This window comes from Neofelis nebulosa, chromosome 7, assembly GCF_028018385.1.
Source record: "Neofelis nebulosa isolate mNeoNeb1 chromosome 7, mNeoNeb1.pri, whole genome shotgun sequence".
Lineage (NCBI taxonomy): Eukaryota > Metazoa > Chordata > Mammalia > Carnivora > Felidae > Neofelis > Neofelis nebulosa.
In genome coordinates, this window is record NC_080788.1 from 64,383,283 (window position 1) to 64,407,112 (window position 23,830).

General features: G+C 41.1%; 1 long non-coding RNA gene across 1 annotated transcript in view; it reads left to right on the forward strand.

Moving 5' to 3' along the window:
- LOC131516774 (uncharacterized) overlaps window positions 1-11,615 on the forward strand; it is a 134,719-nt gene extending 123,104 nt beyond the window's left edge. Inside the window, exon 5 of the long non-coding RNA XR_009264231.1 lies at window positions 11,460-11,615. This is a non-coding gene — a long non-coding RNA (uncharacterized LOC131516774). The remainder of the gene's footprint in view (window positions 1-11,459) is intronic.
- Window positions 11,616-23,830: the final 12,215 nt, after the last annotated feature.

Consider the following 23,830-nt stretch of genomic DNA (forward strand, 5'->3'; position numbering starts at 1 on the left):
GGGATGAGGTAGGGTAGGGAGTGAAGCAGAGAATTGTAGAAATTGTATCTTAAAGGTCGCTTTTCGTTTTTGACTTTTAACAAATTGCATAGAAAGTTAACAAATTGCATAGGAGGAAAGGGGAAACCCCTCTTCATCTGAGCTGTGTCATTGTGGTATTGTGCAAATTTGTGTTTCCGCAATCTCAGGGGGGTATAAACGACAGTCTTCTAAGCATGGGACAAAAACTGCTTCTCCCTATACCTTTTTGAGTTTCCCCATAGTCTTCACACACGTGCCATGCTCCCCAACCGTCCACCCCCCCCCCCCCCCACAACCAAGGAACACAATTTGCAGCGCTGCAAGATTGGGCAATGACCTTTTCACACTTTTGAGTCCTGCTTGTCATTTTGCAATCAACAAACGTAATAGATGGAATCTGCCTCAGGCTCTGTTTTGAGCCTTCCTGTTTGGTTGAGCTTTGTTCAGCTCTTTGTTCTTTTGAACTGGTCACTGTTCCCAGTGTACAAGCAGGCATCTGAAATTAGGTTCACCTTATCTATTTTCAAAGCCTGATTTTTAAAAAAGGGAATCACATTGAAAAAAGAAGCACATTTTCCCACTCTCACCCCAAGCCAAGGCACTTCAGCATTTCCAGGGTAATCTACAGGTTGGACACAGACTGAGCTTGAGAAGGTTGAGCCCAAAGGGAAAAAAGTGTTCGTGAGAGTTATGAGCAGGTGGAGAGAGGGTTTTATTTTTAATTAGGGGCTTATTTAGAATGGAAATCTGTATGTAATCTGAACTCCTGCATGCACTCTGGTGGACACTAAATGAGCGAACAATGGGAACCTCTGTTCGAACTTTATCTGAACTTCAACTCTGTTTTCCATACCTCAGTTGTCCAGGTAACTATATTGTGGAAGGCAGTGACTTACCTGTAAGGGAGTTCTCAGATCGAGGGCAGGGAAACTGTATACAGCCCCCATTGATGGGGAGGTGGGGAGGGAGAGGGAGACAGAATGAATCACTGTTGCAAACTGAAATGCCTTTGTCCCCCTGTATTAAATGCTTGTTTCCAAATCTGGAGCAGGTACCTAGAATTCTTTCTCTTTCTTCTGCGGACCAGAAGAGTCTTTTCCTCATGCATCTTCCTAGTTCTTGGTCATCTGACAGCTTCTAGGGGGACCGGTTAAAAACTTAGACTTGAGGGGGCGCCTGGGTGGCGCAGTCGGTTAAGCGTCCGACTTCAGCCAGGTCACGATCTCGCGGTCCGTGAGTTCGAGCCCCGCGTCAGGCTCTGGGCTGATGGCTCGGAGCCTGGAGCCTGTTTCCGATTCTGTGTCTCCCTCTCTCTCTGCCCCTCCCCCGTTCATGCTCTGTCTCTCTCTGTCCCAAAAATAAATAAAAAATGTTGAAAAAAAAATTAAAAAAATAAAAATAAAAAAAACTTAGACTTGGAAATGCTTCTTCTCCCCTCCACAGCACTGAGCTGCACTTGGTAGCCATGTAATAAACCCATGTAAACATATTTTCTTTTCACATAACCTTCTTGACCTACTTTCTATACAATAAGATGAGAGCCAAAAAAGTACTTTGCTTCATTAGGTAGAGGCTTTGCCTGCCTTGTCCTGACTTTTCTCTGTGCATCAATATTACTCTGCAGAGGTATTTCCATTATGAACTGCTGTCCTGGGACTGGGGAATAAAAGCACCCCAACACCTACTAATAATGAATGAGCTAAGTCTGACGGAGAGAATAACTCATTGATTCAGGGTTTGGGTGACGGTGATAGACATATAGCTGTGCTTTGCTCAAATCCAGTCCTCTTGCCTATCGTCCTATCTTTTGAAATGGATGAGTGTTTTCAAAATAATATAGCATGCAGGAAAAGAGTATAAGGCATCATTTGAGAGAAATCCATCAGTGTGCAGACAAACCTTGAGAAGGATTAAAACGTATCACTTCAGGATTATTGTTGTGGGTTTATTAAACAGTTTTCTTCGAAGGTGCTTTAGGAAACATCTGTAAGTGAATTTGATCTGTTTCTTTCTCCAAGATCTAAGAAGAAATTCATTATGAGTTGCAGTAAGGAGGGGTTGCCCTTCTCTTGAGGAAGGAGGCAAATAAGAAGGCAGCCTTTGATGTAGTATAGGAATGGCATCGATGAGATGGGATAGAGAGAAGAGAGGAGTGGAATTTTCAAAGAGAAAATCAAGACTCAACATGCCTTTAAAAGTTACTTACGAAAGTTTTTTTTAATTTTATTTAATAACTTACTGTCAGTGGAATGGGGCCAATTCACTTATGATAGGTAGAATCAACTGTAGTTAAAAAAAAAAGTGCTAAAGGGAAAAAGAAAATACCACTGCCTGGGAAGGAGGGGAAGCTTGTGAACACAGTCATCCATTAACAAAATTTTCTGCTTATGAAATTTAAAAATTTTCTCACATTATTACTCTCTTTGCACAATGCAAAAATGATTATTGTTCCTTGTGGTATGTAAGAAAGGTGAGTCTGAAAAAAGTATTCCAGATGTAAAATTCAGATTGTCTTGGCAGGTAATTCAACCAAAGGCATTTATTCTCTATGGTTTTCCAAGCCACTCTCCTGGAAGCATACACCTGACGGGAGGCAGATACAAAGCATGAGGTGAGAGGAGTAAGAAAACCCGGGCTGGTTTTTTGAGAGAATGAGCGGGCCTTTAGAGTCCTGTCTGGGTAGGCAGAAAGGCAGCCATGCCCACCAAAGAGGGAATTTCAGGAAGACACAGGCAAGAAGTAAATACTGGCCATTTCAGCATGGGAATACATCCTCAGGAACAAAGCACATACATCTTGTTGGATTTGGTGGTAAAACATTGGTTATACTCAGATTATCAAACAGAATTCCATGGATCAGTGCCTCATTCTGATGCATTTACAAAATAAACATTTTAAAGAGTGAAAGTAGAGGCTAATATTTTTACCTATTCATCGGTGAGGCTAAAATGTTTATTAACCTAGTAATATTTGGAGGCTGGGGAGTCAGGGGGGTAGACAAACTTAGACTTCAGTTTTGAATAACGTTTTGCCTTATCGTAACCTAACCAAGTCTTTCAAGGCCCTTTAAGGGTTTCCTTCATTGTCTGGACACTTATATCCACCGCCCCTTGCGTGCTGTTACGATCACCATGAGCTATTCATCTTAGTAAGAGCTTATGTTAACCCGTAGAGAGAGAGGAAAAAAAAGAATGAGACCAGAGAAGAGATCTTTATCTGCAGCCAGACCCAGGGCAGCACCTGGGAATCTTGTAACCAACAAATTGAGCTGTTTGGAATTGGGGGCCGAAGATGGGCTCTACAAACAATTATGATAGTATTAACTGAGAGTCTGTTAGGTGATTGGTGCTAAGTGTCTTCCTGTTGTGAAGCATAATTTTTATGTGCCAACTTAACTGGGCTTCGGGATATTCAGATAGCTGGTAAAACATTATTTCTGGGTTTGTCTGCGAGAGTGTTTCAGGAAGAGATTAGCATTCGAATCAGTAGACTGGGTAAAGAAGAGCCACCCTCACCAATGTGGACAGGCCTCATCCAATCCATTGAGGGCCCAAATAGGACAAAACAGCAGAGGAAGGGTGGATTCTCTCTTTTTTTGAGCCGGGACCTTCACCTTCTCCTGCCCTTGGACATGCCCTTGGAAGCTCCTGGTTCTTGAGCCTTCAGCCTCAGACTGGGAGTTACACCATCTCATTATCCTGGTTCTCAGGCCTTCAGACAGGTACTGAATCATACCACCGGCTTGCCTGGTTCACCAGGTTACAGACAGCATATTGTAGTTTTGACCTCCATAATCAGGAGTCAGTCCCTATAATAAATCTCCTGTTTTGCATGTACCCATAGCCTGTTCGTTCTGTTGCTCTGGAGAACCCTGACTAATACACCCATACTCTCTCTTTTAATCCTCAAAGCAGCCCTTTAGATAGAACCGCTAACCTTCCCATTTTACATATGTAAAGACTGAGCCCTAAAGGGCTTTAGCGATTTGCATGAAGTTACACTGCTCACAGATGACAGGACTAGGATTAGAATCTTACTTTGTCTGGCTTTAGAGCTTGAACTGGCCCCCAAAGTGTGAAACTACTTCTAATTTTATGAAGATTGATGTAGCAGATACCATTTACTCATAAAACAACGACAACAAAAACCCTTTAGACCAATCCTCTAAACTGGAGATTGAGTTTTGTGCTCACATTTGGTCACTCAAGATACAGTGATAAATTACTGACATAGGTCTACTCTTCCCAGCTCTTCTGGAGGAAGCTCTAAAGGCAAGTGATAACCAAATAAAATATTAGTACTGGAATGAACCCTAGTCAACTGCCTCACCTTTCTTTCTCCTGAGAATGTGCCTCAGTTTAATTTACTTTTACAAATATTAATTAAAAAGTAAGTATACAGTCTAGTACTGTAATAAGTACTATGATAAGCTCTGTTAACTAAGGCAAACTAATAAAAGCAAAATGCATTGGAAACAATCAGGTAAGCATAGGAGATCACATTTGTGTCTAAATAAATAATATAATTCATGTCTCTACTCCCCAAACAATTCTATATTAAAATGGTCCCACAGAGGAGTATCTTTGATCTCTGGGTGATCTAATAAAATGATATTTTTCCAAGGATCTGGCTTCAGTATCCACTTTTCCCACCAGTGGGTCCATGTGAGAGGAAACTAGCTGAACCATTCTCTGAGCCTCATACTTGCTGCTCAGTAAACATGAGCCCAATAAAGGACAGCTCATAGATCAATTTAAGGACATCACTGCATGGTTCCATTAAATCAGATAAATCAGGAAGGAATAGCTGAAGAATTTAGAAAATTACAAGAAAGAAATTAAGTAAACGGGGAATATAGAATGTGTTTGTATCTTCTGCTCATATTAAAATAGCATTTGATTGTTAAGATAATTAAAACTTAAGGGCGCCTGGGTGGCTCAGTCAGTTAAGCATCCAACTCTTGATTTGGGTTCAGGTCGTTATCTCATGATTCCAGAGACTGAGTCCCGCAATGGGCTCTGTGCTTACAACGTGAAGCCTGCTTGGGATCTCTCTCTCCCTCTCTCTCTGCCCCTTCCCCCATTAGTGCTCTCTGTCTCTCAAAATAAATAAATAAACATTTTTTAAAAATGACAATTAAAACTTAAACTCTTACTCTTGATTTTTAAAGTATCACATTAATAAACTATGTGTTCATTTTTGAAGTGATTCTTGAAATGCTTCTGGATTTTTTTTTTTTTTAGGTCATTATGTGCCCATTCAAATATGCAACTCTTGAAAATCCTCAGTTGAGTTTTTCAGAAATAGCTTCTGCACTTGGTTTTGGGATCAGCATCAGTCCATAGGTGTGTTATGAAGGTATTTGGATTTGTTTTCATGGAAGCCTCTGTGGGTTCTGATAAGGCATCATTAGATGGTCAGCTTTAGGTGCCAAGGAAAATAAAATCTGAATTCGGACCCAGCTGTTGGCAAGCAGACTCGTGAGAGTACAACTGGGATAAATTCAAGGGGATTATAGTAAAAATTATGACAACTGACAAGGTTTGAAGTAAAGATGGCTCTTTTTGTATTGTGGCCATGGTAATATGAAGGAGGGAACTCACTGGGGGAGCAGACCCCAGCCTAAAGAAATCTGTACAGACATCACGTGCTATATGGATTCTCGGTTTTGTGCTTCTAGTTTTTTATCATGATTGAGAAAATAATTCTAGAACCTTTCTTGTTTAATAATGAGTTTGTTTGGAATGAGATTTGAACACCGTCTGTGAGCAGCACTGTCTCCCACAAGTGGCCATTATTTCAGAGTTTTATTTAAAGTGAAAGTCAGTGAGTTTACTTTTGCCTTTTAAGGAGAGGTGTTACTAGACCCAGCCTTTGGTTGTTATTTCCAGAGAAAAGTTTTGTTATTATAATCCTCATTGACCAATAAATGGTCCGAGGACACCCTGGTTTTGAAAGCCCACCTCTCTTTTTCACAATGAGATTCCCTTGAACTTTTGATCAGAGAATTCCTCGGGGAATGAGAGAGACCCTGAGGTTGGACATGGTTTCCTTGTGATGATTCTGCAAAGATACACTGCTTAAAAAACCAGTGTGCGAAACAGTTGTTTTCTGACTTAATAATCACAATAAAAATACAATTAATCTAATTGAGTTCTCTTAAATCCCCCATACTTTATATATGTAGTGTCTCTAAATCCTACACAATTCCTGTAAGGTAGTCGGTATTATTGTCATTGCATGTATAAGGAAGCAAAAGCGTGTAGAAGTTAGGAAATTTGCCTACGAGCACACGGCTAGTTTGCTTCCAAAGCCTTTTCCAGGTCTAAGACACTCATTGCAACAAAAACAAAACCCGCTCCTTGTTCAAAATGATCGCACCACAGCACCACACACACACACACACACACACACACACACACACACACGTGCGCACACATGGTCTCTCTTGGGATTGATAGTCATGTTCATATCATAAGTGGCACAAGTGATATGTTCCTCTAGTACTGGACATGGGTCTGATGCTCTGTGCTAAATGACACCACCAGAATTTGGGTTGAGCGGTAGTGTTTGTACGTAGTAGCAGTGAAATGCACAAACCGCGCCCCCTACACCCTGCTCAGAACAAAGAGAGGTGACCTGCTGAATTGGAACAGGTAGCAGTGAACAGTTCCTAGTCTCCTTATAGCTATAAAGCAGCTGATAAAAAGCAAGGCACATCATCAGAGACATAAAAAACCTCTCCTTTTCTCTCTGGGACAATTCTTGAGTATACTCAGATTATATACACACCGCCGTGATCACAATGAGGCTCCTCAAGGATTCATTCCCTGCTATAGATACGGCAGTATGGAGTAGCTGCCTTGTGTATTCAGAAGAGTTGAGTTACGTAAGATACAGACAAGCTTAAGGTTCATTTGTGGTTGGGGAAAGGGGTTTAGAAGGCATTTCTCTCTACCTGTTCTGCATTTACACAGGCCTATGTCCCTCCCCACAGACCATGTCAGGCTGCAGTAACTTTCTGAAATTTAAGTGGTTTGTCTTGACAAATCTCTTAGAGGACTGCATCTTTCTCCTTCCAGCTGCCTTTTTTGCATATAACCTAAGACTCCTTAAGTAGGACATTCTATCAAATGTTCAGTTGACATTTATGCAAATGTCTTCCTCCCAAGGCAAAGGCAGCTGCTTTTCTGGTATCTTCTTGAAGACTAGACAAGAGGACAGATAGAACTAGATCCCAGTGAGAGGGACACAGAAACAGTTGGATTAGCGCTTCTCACATGGAAAGGATTTGGGTCAGTGCTGTGTAGCTATCAGGGTAGATCCTCAAACTCTGCAGTACTGGGGGCTCTGTGATGCAGTGGGAAATCCCAAGAGCTCTATTTTAGATGAATGAGTCACTTGGAGCCCTGTTATTGGTGGTGGGAATCCCAACTTGGCAGGAAATTAATCATTATGCAGGCATGTTCCTAAGTGTCCATCTATGATTGAGCCCCTGGTGGGCCCTTCCCCAAGTTTCTGTCACACAAGCCAAAAATAAGCTAAGGAACCATGTTACAAACTATGTGAAAAATGTTCTGGAGAAAGCACTGAGTTTTTCACTCTTAAATTCAAATGGCACCACATTTCTGGTTTAGCTTTGCCCCCTAGCTGAATTCCTTGCTTCAGGGTTTGGGTATCTCTGGCATGATCTTTAGAGAGATAAATTAATGGTTGTCTTAGCAATCAGGGGTTCTGGATTTGTTTACATTTTGTAGTCTGTCAAAGCAGAAGACAAAATTGTATTTTGGATCTCACATCTATCCTTTCTTAGTGATCTGACATAATACACATTCAGATGTTCTCCTTGGACTAGAGTTTAGTCTCAGCCATTATTCTCCACATTGAGTGTCTGGAGGAGATTCTTCTTTTCCCTACTATGTTCCAGTTGACCAAAATTAACTGGTGCTTCACTCTGAGCAGTGACATCCCATGAGGCATGAGTTGGAGGCATCCGACTGACTTTGGTTTTCCATTGTTCTGACTTAATGGACATACAGTTAGTGACTGCTTTTGTTGAACCAGTATGTGAAGGTCCACTATTGTGGATCCCATGGCATCCTTCTCCAAACACTTACAGAATTGAAAACCAAATAAAAGAGATATTAGACTCACTGCATTTAGGGGAAAAAATGGCATCAGCTCTGTGCTCGATTGAGGATATGAAAATAAGTAATCTGTGTCCCCACTTTCATAAAGGTCATAGTCTGTATGCATTGTGGGTTGAGCCATATAAATAAAAAATCAAACTCAGATCAAAGGAATAAGCTTGAAAATAGAAGTATGGTTAGCTGAGAGGGGGGTTGATTTTGCTGGATGAGGGGAGGCTTGGGAAAGACCAAGAGGTAACCCAGAGGTGGGATTTTAGAAGATGAATAGGGCCTTGACAGACATGTAATATAATGAAGGCACATTTCTGGCAGAGAGAAAACATGAATGATAACATGACTGGAATCTTCAGAGAAATGAGAGCACTCAAATGCATGAACAGCATGAAGTGTCCGGGGAAAAGGTAGAAATGAGAAAGTCAGTGAGAGCAAGATTGTGCAGCCCTCAGTGCCAGTACTCAGAACTTGAAATTCACCTTCTTCCTCAGGCAATGAGTAGTCATTGTGGGCTTTTCAGTAGGAAAATTATGTGACCATGAGTGCAATTTCTTTTTTTTTTTTTTTTTAGTTTATTTATTTATTTTGAGAGAGATTGAGAAAGACAGCATGAGTTGGGGAGAGGGAGATTGAGGGGAGAGAGAGAGAAAATCCCAAGTAATCACCACACTATCACCGTGGAGCCCCATGTAAGGCTCGAACTCATGAACTGTGAAATCGTAGCCTGAGCCAAAATCAAGAGACGCTTAGCCAACTGAGCCACCCAGGTGCCCCATGATTGCAATTTCTATTGCTGACTTTCCATCATTGATTTTCAAGGTAGAAAAGACTAGAAGGTGCGTCTGGCCCCACCTTTCACACTGTCCCAAATCTGAAAGGGATATAAAAACTGTGGAGACTCAGCACAATAAAATTTAAAAATAGCATTTCTTTTTTTTTTTTTTTTTTTTTTTTTCAACATTTTTTATTTTTATTTTTGGGACAGAGAGAGACAGAGCATGAACGGGGGAGGGGCAGAGAGAGAGGGAGACACAGAATCGGAAACAGGCTCCAGGCTCCGAGCCATCAGCCCAGAGCCTGACGCGGGGCTCGAACTCACGGACCGCGAGATCGTGACCTGGCTGAAGTCGGACGCTTAACCGACTGCGCCACCCAGGCGCCCCTAAAAATAGCATTTCTAATATGGTTTCCTAAAACACTTTTTCCTTTGGTACTACTGAGGCACTAATTCAAATTGATAGTGGCAACACTTGAGTGCTATAGGCAACAGGGAAACTTTATCCCCTTTTTTTGTTCCTTCAGATTTTTACTACTGAATATTATGAACTTGAGAGGCCACTTGATGCCAGAGGTAAAGCTTTCACAGGCAGACACAGAACTGAAATATTAAAAAAAAAAAAAAAAAAAGAGGGAGGGGCTCAGGGGTGCCTGGGTGGCTCAGTTGGTTAAGATCCAACTTTGGCTCAGGTCATGATCTCACCATTTATGAGTTCGAGTCCCAGATGGGGCTTTGTGCCAACATAGAGGAGCCTGCTTGGGATTCTCTCTCTCTCTCTCTCTCTCTCTCTCTCTCTCTCTCTCTCTCTGCCCCTTCCCCACTTGTGGGTGTGCACTCTCTCTGAAAATAAATAAGGTTTAAAAAAAAAAAAAAAAAAGAACAGCTTCTTTGAAAAAAAAAACAAACTTGGGGCACCTGGGTGGCTCAGTTAGTTAAGTGTCCGACTTCGGGTCAGGTCATGATCTTACAGTCTGTGAGTTCAAGCCCTGCATCGGGCTCTGCGCTGACAGCTCAGAACTTGGAGCCTGCTTCAGATTCTGTGTCTCCCTGCCTTTCTGCCCCCTACCCCCCCACCACTCACAGTCTCTCTCCCTCTCTCAAAAATAAACATTAAAAAAAAAACTTAAAAAAAACTGATTTACTTTTAAAATTCCTCTTGCTAATGTTATTTGTATTCATTGTCTATCTTCAGTATGTTGTTTGATAATGTCTTTACATCAGAGTACATGCTTATTGCATTCCAGAAGTAAAATGTGGTAGTATCTAAAATTATGCAGTACTGTTGGGTCTGGCATATAAAAATACCCACCATGGAGTGAAGTAAGTATCAAATAATTAGGTAGTTGGTGAATTGTAGATGTTGCATAGTGTTTTTAGTGATATTTGGGAAAATTGGCTGGAAATTTTGGAAGAGTTGGGAACACCATGAGCTGCTTTATTCCTATTTAAAATAATGAAACCTAGGGTCCTACTGTATAAATTCACTGGCAGGCTTTCAGGGATGGATTAGGTTTGGATTAAATTTGTGAGTCACGCAAATCTGTTACCAGTTTTGACTTTTCATAATGATGTACTCAACTCAGTTATGTCAGAAGGCAAGAGGACAAGGATGCAAATTTACACGTCTTCCTTATTTTGCTTGTCTTATGAACTACATTTAAAAAAATCTATAGTTGGGTAAAGGTGAAGAGGAGGAAGGGTGGGGAAAGGGAGTGATTTCTGGTAATTGTTTTCAAAATAACATTATAGATTTTTAAGGATATTAGTGAAGAATATATACAGCGGGCCTTTTTCAACGACTCAAATATTCAGCTTGATTTTCATATTAACTGTCTCTAGTGACACACACTGGCTTGGAACGCATGTTCCTACATCCTCTGAGAACTTCATGGAGTTTATTCTACTATGACTAGAGACTAATAGTCTCTATGCTTGTTTTATCTTATTCTTCTTTTGTGTACATTTCCCAGTCTCAACTTGTGGAAAAGCCTTATGGGAAAATGATAACAGTAAATATATTCAATGCTTCTCATATGACTAATAAGTTAACAACCCAGTTTGAGTAGCTGGAATTTTGAATTTTGCCAAGGGCTTTTCTTCCCTTCTGGGTCTTTGTTTGGCTTCAAAACAGACTTGTTTGACTTTAAAGGGATGGCTCCTTTGATACACATGTTAAATCAAGGAGATAAGCTTCTCAGCTTCTCAATGAATGAGAAGTTTTTTCTTGAATGTGTAAGGTTAGATTTTGTTTGTCTGCATTTCATTGTTTTTGGACTATTTTATATACCGCCTCAGCCTCGGTTCTTCAACCAATAGACATTGTCCAGTGGAAGTACTCTGAAAAAAGTTTAATATTACTTCAAGCAAATATCATAAAAGGCTCTTTGAGGCAACTTTATGGATAAGAAGATTGGTTATGAAAAATCAAGTTTTACTTACTTTTGTTTTTTTAATTTTTTAACTTTTTTTTTTAATGTTTATTTTTGACAGAAAGAGAGAGAGAGAGAGAGAGAGAGAAAGAGAGAGAGAGAGAGCAGGAGCAAGGGAGTGGCAGAGAGAGAGGAAGACAGAGAATCCAAAGCTGGCTCCAGCCTCTGAGATGTCAGCACAGAGCCCGACATGGGGCTTGAACCCACAGACCATGAGATTATGACGTGAGCCGAGGTCCGACCCTTAACTGAGCCACACAGGTGCCCAGCATTTGTTTTAATGCTTATTTATTTTTGAGAAAGGAAGAGAGAGATTGGAGGAGGGGCAGAGAGAGAGAGAGAGAGAGAGAGAGAGAGAGAGAGAGAAGAATCTGAAGCAGGCTCTGTGCTGACAGCAAAGAGCCTGATGCAGGGCTGGAACTCACGAACCTTGAGATTATGACCTGAGCAAAAGTCAGACGCTCAACTGACTGAACCACCCAGGCACCCCTAAAAAATCAAGTTTGAAAAGATTAGATAATTGCATTCATGAATGACTGAAAGGATTTCCATTTAGGACTGGCCTACCAAAGGCTCCTTTGCTGTCAGGAAATGGGCACCTCCAGGGAAGTTCTGATCACTAGCCTGGTGTTCTGTTTATTACACCATGTGGCTAATGAGTCTTTGTTTCCGTTTGCCAACAAAAAAAATCATATTCAGAATCGTGAGTGAGATAGTCATAATAGTGCGTTATAATGATAATTCCCTTTGTTTTTTTTCAAAGAGATTTCATTTTTATCATTCCTTTTTTTTGAGCCAGGTTGGTGAAATGAAAAGAGCATTGGATTAAGAGCCAAAGGATCTACTAAAAGCAGCTGGCACGTCTCTCCCTGGAGAATCTTGAGGGGTCAGTTAGGTAGCATGAGGGATACTCCATGCAGTTTTACCAAGGTAAGAACTTTTCATAGGTCCTTTGAGCTCTCTGAGTTTTGATATCTTCCTTGATAAAATGAAGGAGTTAGTTGGCCACTAACAGTCTCCACCTTTCTCACTTTCATATTGTTATTCTTGTTAGACTTTGGGAGGTAAGTAGACTAAGGATGGGTGATACTGTGATTTAAAATAAGAAATATAGTTTCAGTCTTCCTCCAGATTCCTGGCACAGAGCTCCTAAAACCCTAGGAGCTGCCCTGGGGAGGAGAGGCATAAAGGTGTCTTTTGTTATGTTAATGAAACGACTTCCCGAGGAGGGTGCCAGTTGCCAGGGAAACCAACTATGTATTATTTGCCCCTCCAATGAGGGGCAAGGGGCTAGGGATTGAGTTTAATCACCGATGGCTAAGGATTTAACCAATCGTGTCTGTGTAATGAAGCCTTCATAAAAATCCAAAGGGGCAGGGTTCACAGAGTTTCTGGGTTGGTACATCTGTAGAGAGGCAGGGAGAGCAGGGTGCCTGGAGAGGTCATGGAAGCCCTGCCTTCCCACATACCTTGCCCTGCGCATCTCCTCCATCTGGCTGTTCCAGAGTTATATCCTTTTTTTTTTTTTTTTTTTTTTCCCAACGTTTTTTATTTATTTTTGGGACAGAGAGAGACAGAGCATGAACGGGGGAGGCGCAGAGAGAGAGGGAGACACAGAATCGGAAACAGGCTCCAGGCTCCGAGCCATCAGCCCAGAGCCTGATGCGGAGCTCGAACTCACGGACCGCGAGATCGTGACCTGGCTGAAGTCGGACGCTTAACCGACTGCGCCACCCAGGCGCCCCTATCCTTTTTTTTTTTTTTAATTAAAAAAATTTTTTTTAAGTTTATTCATTTTTTGAGAGAGAGAGAGACAGAGTGTGAGTGGGGGAGAGTGTGAGTGAGAGAGAGAGAGAGAGAGGCAGACACAGAATCTGAAGCAGGCTCCAGACTCTGAGCGGTCAGCACAGAGCCTGATGGGAGGCTCGAACTCATGAACGGTGAGATCATGACCTGAACCGAAGTTGGACACTTAACCGACTGAGCCACCCAGGTGCCCCTGGAGTTGTATCCTTTTATAATAAACCTGTAATCTAGTAAGTAATCTTTCTTTGAATTTGGTGAGTTACTCTAGCAAATTAATCAAACCCAATGAGTGTTGTTAGCAAATTAATCAAGCCCAATGAGGCTTCTGATCAGAAGCCTTTTGGTCAGAGCACAGGTAACAAATTGGACTTGTGACTGGCATCTACTATGGGGGACTGGGCAGTCCTGTGGGTTCTGACACTATTTACAGGTAGTGTCAGAGTTGAGCTGAATTGTGGGACACCCAGCTGGTGTCCAAGAATTGCTTGATGGTGTAGAAAAAAAGCCCACACACTGGAATTGGGCACAGAATCCCAAGATGGTTAAAAAAAAAAAAAAAATCCTCTTCACTGAAGAGTAACTGAAACAAAGAGGTAAAGTGAGCATCCTGATGAAGGAGAATGAGATCTGAGCAATCACTTTCCCCACCCAGCTGTGTTTTCTTATATGTGTTAGAAGCTGATGGGGCCTGTTGTATTCTATGAGGAACTCTGTGGCCCCCCCTGTGGACAATGTTTCACTAAATGCAAATGATTTTAGAATAGAAAGTAGTAAGGTCAGACTCCAGGTGCATCCTAGAGGAAATCTGATCTCAAAGGAAAGATACCGAAGCTGCTTCTCTGGGTAAAATGGAAATGTTGGGGGTCTGAGCTGCTTGCATCTGTGAAGAGCTGCCCGGACCATGAGCAAGGACAAAAATTGTCTTTCTAGGATTTGTCAGTTGTCCAAGAAATAGCTCTGTGAGAAATTTAAGCTTGGTATTCTAAATCAACTGTATTTCTTTTTAAAACCAATGGTTTTTATCATTTTGATCCATGAACTGCTTTGAGAGTTTTACGATGGGTCATATGATCATTTTACAAAAATACAGTATGAGCCATCACAGAGAATTTTTGCAAATGATTTCAGTGGGTAAAAAAAAAAAAAAAATCCTCTGAATGCCATGGATTGGTTTTGAAAATTCAGTACACGTAAGAACAATACTTGGACTCCATTCTCAGAAATTCTAATTAATTAGATACTAAGGAGTTGGTCCTAGATTCTGAATTTTTATAAGCACCCAAGAGAATTCTGATTCAACTGAGCTGGACTAAATACTGTGAAACATTATGAGGGGGGTCCTTGGCTCTCAGTTAAGAGACACTGCCTCAGATTGCCTGAGAATTCCTGTGTTCCTGAGTATTCAGGAATTAATCCCCCAAATTAATATCATCTTTTCCAATTTCAACCTAAAAAGAACCCCAAGCCTCCCATCAAATGAATTAGCCAAATGGGAGCAAAAAAACCAAACACAAAGTAAATAAGGTTTTGTACTGATCGAGCCAGTTTGCCTGGCTTCCTAGCCGGGCATCACCTGTTGAGTGTTCGATTTCCAAGTCACTGGGTGACACGAGGCCTGGCTTTATACAAGTACGGGTGCTTGTCAGCTGCATTGTACAGTGCAAGCACAATCACATAAGAATGAGCTAGTCTCAGTGAGACCATGAGTGGTTTGTTCAGAAGCAGCATAATCAAGAGTGATTGCAAGTGGGAGCTGAGATCAGAGCCAGAGAAGTGGTGTTGAGCAGCAGATCTGGAGTAAGGCAACACAGTCATTGGAGGGGAAATCAAGGCCTCATAGGACTAGCCCTCAGTAACCATTTGGGTAATGGAATTGGAGTTGGATAGAAGCAAGCAGTTCAGGAGGGAGGCTGTGAGCAAAATGAAGTCATTGGTCTGATCAGATCCAGGCCAGTTACACACACTAGACTTGACTGGACATAAGATGTTCTATATAGACATTCACTGATGAACACTTACTATGTAGAGGTCCAGAATAAGAAACCATTGTGGATGGTAAAATTTCTCCTTTCATCTTATTTCTGATGACTACTTCTTAACAATGAATTTACAGAAACACTAGTTACTTCTATGCAATCTCATTAGCAATCTTCTTTATTAGGGTGTTGTCTAGTTCAAGAGGTGGAAAGTTTTTTCTCTGCAGCACTGAATAGCAAATATTTTAGCCTTTGTGAACTACAATACCACCTCTGTTGTTTATTCTTCATTTTTTCCTTTTTACAAGCCGTAAATAATGTGAAAACTATTCTTAGCTCTCTGGCAGTACAAAAGAAGCAAAAAAACAAAAAACAAACAAACAAAAAGGCACAGAAAGGATTTAGCCCCCAGGCTGTAGTTTGCTGAAGTTCCACTTGAATATCCCAACAACAGCAGTAATATTATTTTGTTTTTACATGACATTTAATATTTTCTATTAACAATTATAGTTCAGTGGGAAAAAATAATAGTTACTTATTTCCCATTGAGAATATGTCTCCTCCCTTATGTACTGATAGGAGAGCCTAAAGCTGTGGGATGAGAAATACTGTTTTCTAAACTTGAGTCCTTTTGGGGGCGCCTGGGTGGCTCAGTCGGTTAAACATCCAACTTCAGCTCAGGTAATGATCTCACCATGAGTCGAGCCCCACTGTCGGGCTCTGTGCTGACAGCTCGGAGCCTGGAGGCTGCTTCGGATTCCGTGTCTCCCTCTCTCTCTGCCCCTCCCCTGCCCTCCCCTGCTCTCTCTCTCTCTCTCTCTCCTTCAAAAACAGTAAACATTAAAAAATTTTTTTTTAACTTGAGTCCTTTTATAGCCGCCTAATATTAAAATCTGTAGAGGCAGAGTTGAATGTTAACTTGGTGTCATTTGACATAAAAATTCAGATGTAACAATGGTCTGTCCCTTTTGGGCTCTATTTTAAAAACTAGCTAATGTGATTTTTGGATTACTTGGATGATTATTTTATTACTTGAGTGCTACCATGATATTTATTTAAGTCCAAGTAGACATTTGAACATAAGATCCTTTTGCTTCTCAGTAGTATTACCTTAACTGTTGCCACATAATAAGATAGGAACAGAGGTAAATTTAATAAAGGCCAAGTGATTTCACAGTTTTCAGGTCTTTTAATAGAGGAAAAATGGTTGGATATTGAATCATCATATAACACATGGCCTGTTTAACACCAAACTAGAAAGATCCTGCAACATTCTGTACCCTAAAGAAAAGGATCAATTTCAGCAAAAGAGCATTCTGGTTACATCCAATTTATGTTGTTTCTTCGAATTTTGGTGATGATGTATTTGTAAATTTGTGTATAATTTTTCCTGTTAGGAATATATGAATGTGTATGTTTGTGTGTGTGTGTGTGTGTGTGTGTGTGTGTGTGTGTGTGCATGTACTCAATTTAGATCGATCCCAGAGGTGTTAGGAGACTATCACAATGGTCAGTGTGAAAATGATAAGAGTTGGGCACAGGGTAGTTACAGTCAGCATGGTTAGAGCAGGTCTCTGCTGGTCCATGCAGGAGCATTTTACATAGCAGCAAAAGACAGCCCTTCCTCTGGGCAGATGAAGAGGCACGTGACCTACAGCAGTGATCGACTGGATTTTAGCCTCATCAGTTTCCTCAGCCGGGCCGGGCACTCTTGCTCAGGGGCGTGCTTCTGTCCTGACTAAAAAGCAGTGAATCTGAGAGAGAATGTGGAAATGTAATATTCAGGACCTGGTAGCCAATTAAATCTAGAAGTCAAGGACTGCTCCCCAACTTCTGGCTTTGGTGACCATTGTTTTCAAAATAATCTGATTTATTGAATCTTTTGCAACAATTGCAATAATTATTATTAGCTTTTGAAAAGCTTTGATGTAGTCAAGGAAAACAAAACCCATGGAAAGGCTATTAAAAGAAGACAACATGGCAGCAATAGGAATGGACAAGACACTCACTACAAAGTAGAAACCTGAAAGACTTGACCACTTCCTCTTTCCTATGTGTTTACTTGAGAATGTCGTAGGCATGAATCCATAGTGCCCTCTACTGCCTCACCATGGGTCTGGGGCAACATGGAACAGTGTGACCTACTGTCACCTCTATGTTTTAATGCCACCTTCCTTGTAGATGGACTTGGAGCTGTGGTTCTGGGAAGCAGAAGCATGGCTGAGTAGAAGAACCAGGAGAGGATTTGGTAGGCACAGGGGAGCAGCTGAACCTTGGCCTGGTCATCCCTTTCCTCATTTCTCAACAGACAGATAAAAATATTTATTTTGTGCTGGATGCTCGCTAGGTCATACAAAGTAAAGATGACTTTACTTTGTAAGAGAAATGAAAGCACTATTCTTCATCCTTTAAGAGCTTATGCCAAAGCGGGAGGCAGAACCCACCTGCAGCACACTGAGAACACTTAAGGAAGCAAACATGGGCAAATTAGTGTCTTCCACTCATAATTGGTCTTAATAACCTTCTCACAGTGTCCTCTCACCATGAGAATATAGCATTCTGTCTGTAGGAGGAATGCCAAGTGAAGATGAAACCTGAGTGCAAGCATGGGTTTGTGAGTGCCTCTTGAATGTGTGTGTGTGTGTGTGTGTGTGTGCGCATGAGTGTATTCTGTTACATTAGGGGGTGGTGAATAATTTGCAGATGGCTTAGAGGGGGATAAATTAGGTCTGTATTTTTGAGTATGGAGAGGAGGGAACAAGAAATGCTTAGCGGAAAGGAGAGCAAATTCAGAGGTAAGAATCAACAGTGAAGTTCAAACACAGTAAAAGGAGAAGTTAACAGCATTTCCCAGCTGGTTACATATGACTACTGTCTTACAAAACGTTTCCATACCCAAAGTCCAATCACCAAGAGCCTGAAGGTTTATGGCCCCTTAGTGGTATCTTCTTTTTTTTTTATTATTATTTTTTTAAAAATGTATTTCTTAATATTTTGATTCTTTTTGAAGGTGAGAGAGACAGAGCATGAGTGGGGAATAGCAGAGAGAGAGGGAGACACAGAAATCAAAGCAGGCTCCAGGCTCTGAGCTGCCAGCACAGAGCCCGACTTGGGGCTCGAATTCACAAACTGTGAGATCATGACCTGAGCTGAAGTCAGACGTCCAACCGACTGAGCCACCCAGGCACCCCTAGCGGGACCTTTTTAATGTTGAGCCAGCCTTTTGCTTGCTGGAGGCCTGATTACTGTAATACTTGGTCTAATTCTTTTCATCTTGAGCCCATGGTCTTAGGCAGAGCTGAGCAGCTGGTGCATATTTTTGTTCTCTTGTGGTGGTGAGCACTTTAGCTATTAATCTTTGTAGCACAAAAACAAATGGCAAATAGCTCTTAACCAATGTCCCGGAGTCCTCAGTCAAGTTGATGTTTTGTTTGGTTGTGTTATAGAGATTTAAGGACAGTTTGCATCGTATCCATTCCTTATAGTTGCATATGTTAAATGCAGCCCTAGAACAAGGTGTAAATTATTGGAGACATACTTGGAGACAGTTTAGTGATGAAATGCCAGGTCTTTAATAGGCTTTGATGGGATTAGCTTAGTAATAGTTACATGATGTGTGATTTGTGGCAATGAAAATGCTAAAAGGGACAATTGCTTCATCATAATTGACACACCTTTAACAGAATGATATTATCTGTCCCTTTGCAGTGTTCATATATGTTTAAATGAAGGATACTTGTCATCATGGCAATGGCAAGACTAGCTGGCAGGGATCATGTTGCAACTCTGCTTCAGCCAGTGAGGACACAGAGCAGCATTGTAGAAGCAAGACTGTGGGCCATGGAATCAGGTTGCCTGTTGGCATCTTGGTTCTACTGCTTGCCGAGCAACCTTGGGCAAGTGACTTAACTATTCTCTGAACCTTGATTTCTTAATTATAAAATGGGAGTCATATTAATGTGTACCTGTTATGATGGGAATCAATGGAGACAGCATGAGTAAATCACATGCAAGTGTTAGGCACGAAGTAAGTGGAGTGTTAGTTTCCTTATTGTTGTTGGACCTGTTACTTTCTTGTACTTTATTTATCTGGAATTTAAAATGGAGGTAATGCTTCCTGGGAATGTTTTAAACTTGTACAGTTGAGCTCTTCCTGGAAGACGGAGTAAAAGGACAATGTACGAGAAGAATTGATATGTTTTGATTAGAAACCTAGTACCTAAACCAGCTACTGCCCCGCCTCTATTTCTGCTGCCCAACACACATTTTCTTTGTGTCCAAACTTTATTGCCCTACCTCAAGAAACATATGGATTTAGGAGCCTTCAGATTGAACTGCCTTCACCCTCTTGCCCAGGCTACAATTCCAAACTCATTTCCCAAATTTTTAGTCCGCAAATTTGACATAAATCCTTTTGGTAAAAGAATCTTTGAGATGTGTTGTTGTTATTGTTATTGTTGTTGTTGTTGTTGTTGGTTCCAAGCTGAAGAAGTAACATGCCTGTAAGTCCTCCTAATTGAATGAAGGTCAAATCTAAGATACTTGTCCATGTGGGTCAGACTGTCTAGGCTGAGAAATATTCTAGATAATTTAGGCCATATGTGCACACTTCACTCCTTTCACCTTTGGAGCTCAGCATGCATCTACGTATGGGCAGAGCGTCTTCCTCTCCACAGGACAGCCAACTCTTCTACATGCACCTGAGCTAATTTTGACCCATTGCTGGTTCTGAGGCTTTAGAAGCTTGACTTTAGCTTCTGGAAACCTGCCTGTGCTGGGCATCCCTTTTCCAGAGCCCTGGAGCACTCAAACGTTAAGATGCCAGAAAGACAAGGAGGAAGCAGCAGAGGGGATTGAGGAGAATCAACCAGTTGAAGTAAAACAACAATAACCCAGGAGACTGTGGTTTCCAGGAGGTCAAATAAACTATTTCAAGATTGAGGAGGGGGCCAATGATATCAAATGCTATTAGTAGATGTAGTAAATGAAAACTAAAAATTGATTATTGAATTTGGCAACACTGATTAGGTTAGTAATGCATGAATTTCATCTTCTTTTTAATTCTGGTAAAATCTCTGAGAAGATTACTCTTTTGTATTTTTTGCAAAGAACCTAAAGATACAGGACACATAACCTGTCCAGATTCACACACCTGGAAAATGGTAGAGTGAGGCTTGAACTCAGATTTTCTGACCCCAATTCCCATTATCTCTGATATTAGCTACTTACATTTTTGTTTGACTTTAAATCACAGATTTCCTTTTTCCAAGGAAGTCACATTTTAAGACTCATTACACAGTGTGGATATAAGATTTTGTTCCATTTTTATGAATCTTAAGTGTTAAGAATCTGGTAGAATAAATGCTTTTAGGAACCCCCTTTATTATCTGGGAATAAAGCTAGGCCTGAGCATGACCACCTTTAACACTCAGCCCTCTGAACACCCTGAATGTTTTGTGGAAAGTAGAATGGGAACAGGAAAATGTAAAGAGAGAGAGAGGATTCCTGCATCCTCAAATGAATCCTTTTCCTGAACACAGTTAGCCGGCCTCCCCTGAAGAGACTTCTAAGAAGGTCAACATGTATTGGTCATGGTCATTCTGTGCTCTAGGCAACATGACAGGCAGCTAGTAAGTCTGGAGCTAACAAGTTCAAAGGTTCTGGAAGAAACAAGACCTGGGTATAGAGTCCAATTTTATTGTTTCTATTTTGCTATGAGCAAGCACATGTATGAGACTACATCAAGGTCATCTCACCTCTGTCTACTCCTTCCTTAGCTTAAGACTATCCTAAGTATTTTCAAAGAGTAATGTACATGCAAAGGGTTGAACATTTGTAAGTATTTGTGCACAGCATTGAAGTACTAGAATTCAGGCAGTAGCATCAACTGGTTCTTTTTTTTTTTTTAATTTTTTGTAATGTTTGTTTATTTTTGAGAGAGAGACAGAATGTGAGTGGGTTAGGGGCAGAGAGAGAGGGAGACACAGAAGCAGAAGCAGGCTCCAGGCTCTGAGCTGTCAGCACAGAGCCCAACGTGGGGCTCGAACCCACGAGCCGTGGGATCATGACCTGAGCCAAAGTCAGACGCTCAACTGACAGAGCCACCCAGGCGCCCCCATCAAGTGGTTCTTTTGTAGCTCAATGATTAATGCTATAAAAATGGAACACTCAAATAAGGATATGCCTGTGGCTTTGGAACAATGCGAACAGGACTTCTGTGATAAGGGACAAATGATTTTTTTTGTCTGTTCATAAGCCCAAATGGTTGGGTAGATTGAGAAATGCCGTAGATATTTATTTCTTAAGGACTAGAGAAGAACAAGAGGGAGATTGATTTGACTGATTCGTTGGTTTTCATCACTTTTGTTCAACATAGAGATTTCTAACTGTTTCTCTTACTGAAAAAAAAAAAATCACCGGTGGTGTTAGAGATATGGTAATGCTACAAAATGATGGAAAAAACAACCTGAAGATAATTGGAATATACATGAAAGTGGCTTTCTTCTCACAGATATCAGATTCATAGTCACCCACCAAATAATTTCAGATCAGATGTCTTCTGTATTTCTTTTGCTTTTCCACAAGCTACAAAAGATAGCTGTCATTATGAGCTTCATCAAAACCTGAAAAAAGTCATGCTAAAAATTTGGCACCACAGACATCAACGTAATATTTAGGACATTCAAGACTGGAAAGAATCTCTTAAAATTTAACTTCATTTTGAGACATAAAGTAACGGAATTCTAGAATTGCAAAACGCTAACAAACAGAACTCACTAAAAACCCAACATTAATTAAAATAACCCAAGTCATGGGCCAATTCTAAGTTTTACAGGGCTGTTTTGAATAGTTTTAAAAAGCTGAGACTTATGCTAAGTCAACATGCCTGGTCCATCCAGAGCCCTGGGAGTGTCCAAGACAGCCACAAAAATGCTGAAGAGAGTCCATAGCCTTGAATTCAGAGCCTCCATGACTGTGCCTATTATTTGTGAATGTGGTTGGAAACTAGAGCTCAAGCCTCAACGCAGTGAAACCTGCCTGATAAAGAAACGAGTTTCTGAAATGGTAGTGCCTGGAACAGACTCTGGAGGGTTGAACGGCTCCAGGATCTAAAGATTAAGGATGGATATTAGGTAGTTAATCTGTTAGTGCTTGACATGTTGGTCTAAGGTGGGTGGGGCAGGATGTAAAGGCATCACCTCAAGTAGAACCAGGAATTCATCCACCAGCCTGCCATTAAGTAGTTGCACATCATCTTGGCTCACTCTGAATCTCTCAGTGGTTCTGTTTTCTTACTGGTAAAATGTGGGGAGAGTGATTGTCACTGCCTCTCCCAGGATTAATGAGGTGGTATTCACAAAGAGCATTGTACCCTAGAAAGGAATGCTCTGTGGCCAGACATTATAGGGCAATAACATTAAGCATGTTTGAAACATGTGCCTGCTGTTACCAAATGGATGCTACGGCTGAACAGTCTTGTATCTCAAATACAAATGAATGCATATGGAACTGCTTATGGGTAACAGATGACAGGCTGAATGAGTGAGATAGTTGATTATTATACAGAAGGTAATTCATGCTTAAAAAATGCTTTATGCCTGCTATTTCATCCTCAATACACTGAAGACATACTTGAGAAATCCCATTTAGATAATCACTAGCCATTGATGGTGGAAATTAGAAATGGAGAAAAGGATTGGGTCACCGAAGCTGTTTCCTGGGAGACAACATGGAAGAGGCAATTCCAGCAACAATGCCTGGATGCTCCTGCTGTGTGTTAACTTAGCTTCATAAATTTGCCTCTGTAACTGTGACTGTGATAAATGCCAGACTGAGCCCAGGATGGCTACCCTTAGACTTAATCTTCACAGTTGCCTGAAATCTTTTATACAAGGACCACACTGTAAACCTCCGGGATCCACAAATAAATAACAAGGCTCTATCATCAGAGTGGCACCTGTGAACACCCCCCCCCCGCTTGCTTGTGCAAGTTATTCAGACACATTTCCATTTATCAGGCAGATAATAAGCCAGCTGCTTCCTAAAGAGCATCTTTTCCTATATTTGGAGGTTCTGGGATTCATAGCACAATCAACTTGCTGAAATTAGATAACTTTATTCCTCTAATTAAAATTCTCTAATGGATTCCCATTGCACTTAGGAAAAATCCCATCTGTTTACCACAGTCATCAGGGCCCTAGCAGAGCTGGCCTCTAACCTTGTCTTGGACCGGGTACCCCTTACTTGCCATGCGGTATGTTCAGCTCATTCCCAGTCTAAGACTTTGCCCTTGCTGCCCCTTCTGGCTAAAGTGCTCTGCCCCAGATTATAGGCTGGAAGCTTCATATCTCAGCTCAAATGTCAGTTTCTCAGCAAGGCCTTCCCTCACCGTCTGATCTAACATCCTGCCCTCCCCATCCCCACTTTTCATCATATCACCTCAGTATATTGTCTTTCAAAACACTTACAGTAATGGCAACTACCTTACTCATTTGTTGCCTTGATTATCGTTTCCTCCTCATGGAAGTAGACAGTTTGACTATCTTCTTCATGACTTTGTAGCCCTTGTGCCTGGAAGAGCACTTGGAACATAAAGTAAATATGACTTCAGTGGATGGATTAGTGGACAGCATTCATGATTTAGATTTCTGAATTCTTTATGGGATTTTTAATACT